We start from the raw sequence: 4135 nt of genomic DNA, 5'->3' as shown, positions 1-4135 counted from the left end.
TTGATTTGGTGGGCGACAAACTCCCATAGTTAAATTTTTTTGGGGGCCCTCTATTTTGACCCAAAGCATTTCTAGAAGGGAATCTAATTCTCTGACCTCAGTCTTACTGGACTGTATACCCTCTCTGACATACAGAGCCACCCCACCTCCCACCCTTCCCTCCCTATCCTTTTGATATAACTCATATCCAGGAATCACCATGTCCCACTGATTCTCTTCATTCCACCAAGTTTCAGAAACTCCCACAATGTCTATGTTTTCCCCCAACACTTAACATTCCAACTCACCAATTTTACTTCAAACACTTCTAGCATTTGTATACAAACATCTATAATTTCCCAGACAAGTTAGGCTCGCAACCTTCCTCCTGCTGCCTTGAGACTTTGGCAGACAGTTTTTACTGTTTGTCACCATCTCAGTGGACAACTCTGATCCATTACCTGGTGGAAAAGTAATAGCTAACCCTTCATCTCTTTGAGATAAGTCCTTCCGAACCAGAGACATTTCATCTCCTATCAGCTTTCCCCCAAGATTTAGTTTAAAAACTGCTCCGCAACCTTTTTGATTTTAAGCGCCAGCAGCCTGGTTCCATCCGGGGACAAGTGGAGACCGTCTCTTTTGTACAGCTCCCGTTTGTTCCAGAAAGCATCCCAGTGCCTAACAAACTTAAACCCTTCCTCCCTAAAGATGCCTGACTGGACTCCAACTCTGTTCTGGAATAAAAAAGAGGAGTTGAATGGGGCTGAGAGAGTGCCAGTGAGTTCCATTCAGATCTCCTATTTCATGCCTCGTATGCATGTTTTCAGTGCAGCCGCAGAGCTGGGTGGGGGGTGGGGTGAATCTATTTCTCTGCACAAGAAGAGCCTGTTGCCTGCTCTGGAGCCTTCCTGCTGGCAGAGAATCCAGGCCTCAGACAGGGCTGCATCACACACCAGAAGAATCATCATAAAATCCAGCGAGCCTCATAAAATTCTGAATAGGTTTTATTTATTCTCAAGCTCAGCAGGCTCGGCATTTTACAAGGCTTATAACACTGATGGTGCTCGGGGCATTTGAGTTGCCAGTTACTTCCCTGCGATTGAGGGGGGGGCATCTCTAGGCATGGGAGGTGCAGCTAGGGTTGCCAACTCTAGCTGGGGGGATTCCTGGAGATCTGGAAGCAGTTCTCCGGGGGGGGTGGAGTCATGAGAGTGGAGGGAGTGCAGAGGGCTGGTGATGCCAGGGCCTGGGCCCTCCAAAGCTGCCATTTCCTGTAGCAGGGAAACGGATCGTGGTTTTCTGTAGATCATTTGAGATTCTGGAAGATATCTAGGCCTGACCTGGAGGTTGGCAACCCTAAAAATGTGGGCCTGCAGAGGCAGGGCTGCTGGCTCCAGGTGTGGCAGAATGCCAGAGAAGCCACCTTCCTTCCTTCCTTTCTTCCCAAGCGGCCCTTCCCTGCAGGGAGAGCAGCTGCCACAGCCAGGGAGAGACTCTCTGCACAGAGAGGGCCTTCAAATGTCTTTGCTGACCAAAACCAGAGCCATCCTCCAAATGAGTTTACAGGAAGGAAATGGCGGCTCTTCCTCGCTGGCTTTAAAGAAAGGGGTGGACTCGATGCCAACCCCTCCAGCCTCTTCGGCAGATGTTGGGCAAGCCAAGAGGGGTCTGAGCAAGAATCCTTTGCCACCCTCCAGGCCAGCGTGGGGTAGGGCTTCAGACTCTGATCAGGGTGGATTCCCCACTCCTCCTCCAGAGGGGGCCTGCTGCTGGCTGCCCAATCCCCGCTCTCTCTCAGCCCCACCCAACTGGTCACAAGGTGCATTTTGTGGGGAGAGGAAGGGAAAGGCAACAGCCTCCTCCTCCTCTTCTTCTTCAGTGTCTGGGAACACACACCTCACACAACTGCACTGCTTCACTGCAAAGTCCTCGTGTTCTTCTGTAACTAACAGGGGGACTTAGTAATGAGTCCCCCCCCTTCCTGGAGGACGGTGGTCCCCGCAACGGCAGAGATTCTGCCCCTTCGTGGGGCAGCTGGCCAGACTCCCCTTCGCCCAGCAGGCCCCAGGGCCCCTCCCCGCGGACGCTGCCGCTCAGCAGAAGCGCTCTCTTCCCTGAGGGCCTTCTGGGCCCCTTTCTGTATCCGAGGCAGCGCAGGTGTCACTGGAGCCCGTGAGCAGCAGCTCGTTTGACTGGGCGGCCCCCAGCAGCTTCCGGCCAGAGCCCCTGCCTCGTCAGGACAGGGATGCACGCGGAAATGGCCACCCAAGCATCACTCATTGCAGCAGGCCATCTCGCCCCTGTTCTCAGGTGAGCATGACTGGGGTGGCCCCCACGAGCAAGGAAGCCCCCGATTGAAAATGTGTTGGTTGAAAAAGCCCAGCAAGAACTCATTTGCATATTAGGCCACAACCCCTGATGCCAAGTCAGCCGGAACTGCCTTCCTCCCTGTTCCTGCTCAGAAAAAGCCGTGGTCTGTAGTATGCCCCAGAAAACTGTAGTATGACATTCTGCAGACTGTGCTTTCTTTTATCACAAGCACCCTTCTGTGCTGTGCACAGGGCCGGATCTAGGGGTGGGGGGGCAGAAGCGGGGGCTTGCCCCGGGCACCAAATTGGGTATGGAGTCCATTGTAGTCTATGGGACACGATAGAATGGCCCAAAAGGGGGTGTCATTTTTTAATTTTGCCCCCCCTCAAAAAACTTGTAGATCCGGTCCTGGCTGCGCACATTGCACTGGTTACCAGTTGAGTACTGGATCCACTTCAGGGTTCTAGTATTGAAATTCAAAGTCTTACGTGGCCTGGGACCAACATACCTGTGGGACCGCCTCTCCCCGTATGAGCCCCAAAGGTTGCTACGATCTGCCAACCAACATCTCCTGGCCCAAAGGACGTCCGTCTTGCCTCGACCAGGTGGAATCGGCTCCCTCCGAATATACGGACTGTCCCAGATCTGTTGCCTTCCCGTGGGGCCTGTAAGACAGAGCTGTTCCGCCAGGCGCTTGGGTGAGGCAAGCGGACGCCCTTTGCTCTGTCGCCTGGAGCATCCGCCATCTGAATCCTCATATCTGGGCCGCTGCGAGCTCGCCCGCCTGCCTTTGTCATCCAGTACTGTGGTAGGTTATTGTTTTAACTGCATTTTATTGATTCTATTGATCTTGTTGTATTTGACTGGTTTTATCTGGCTGTAATCTGCCCTGAGGCCGCTTGGGAAAGGGCGGAATATAAATTTACCAAAATAAGATAAAAATAAAACAAAAAGTTGCACCTTTAAGACCAACAAAGCTTCAGGATGTAAGCCTTCGTGTGCTCTAAGCACACTTCGTCAGGCGAGGAATCCAGGCACAGTGAGCAGAGCTACAAAGAGCTGCTAGGCAGTGGCTTAGAATGCAAAATGGTACAAATTTAAGATCCAAAGAAAGAATGATAAAATTAACAAATTGAGCAAACCTTTGATCTGGGGAGCATGAGAAAGCAATAAAACAGTAATATGTCAAAATGCGAGAATGTCTGTTAATCGCTCTATTGTTATAAGCCTGGGCCAAAAAGAAGTTTTTCCCATCCAACTAATTTACCTTTTCTTTATAAACCGTAAGCATGTGTCCTGCTCTTCTGATGTTTAGACTGAACCCCCTCTCCCCCGCTGTGCTGTATGGTCTCATCTGCCACCAATGGACCAGCCGGGCAGTCAGGATGCGGCCAGATGGAGTCTGGGCATTTCCCTCCCTCTCAGGATACCTGCTGCTGACTAGGAGAATATGAAAGGGAAACCGCTGGAGGATCCAAAAGCACAGTCGCATTCAAGAGCAAGGTTCTCACGCCTACTCTGGGTGTCAAATTAGCACAGCAAAGCGAAGCAGAGAACTGTTATTGTCAAGTCCTGCCCCTGCAGAGCCCATCGCCTGCCTGCCTGCCTGCCCTGCAGGGCCTGGGGAGAGAAAGGAAACCCTCCCAAGGGAGGGAATCCAAAGCCCCCACTTTTACTTGCCCAGCTTTTACCAACACTGATTATGAATGCAGCGGTGTGCTGGCGAAAGGACACAAAGGAGTCCCTCATCATAAGAACACTGGGAGCGCTCTGCTGGACCAGAGCAATGGCCCGGCCAGTCCGGCATCCTCTTTCAGTTGCCCTCGAGGGCCAGCAAGCAAGACAT

This window comes from Heteronotia binoei, chromosome 18 (genome assembly GCF_032191835.1).
Source record: "Heteronotia binoei isolate CCM8104 ecotype False Entrance Well chromosome 18, APGP_CSIRO_Hbin_v1, whole genome shotgun sequence".
NCBI lineage: Eukaryota > Metazoa > Chordata > Lepidosauria > Squamata > Gekkonidae > Heteronotia > Heteronotia binoei.
This window is presented reverse-complemented; position numbering follows the sequence as displayed.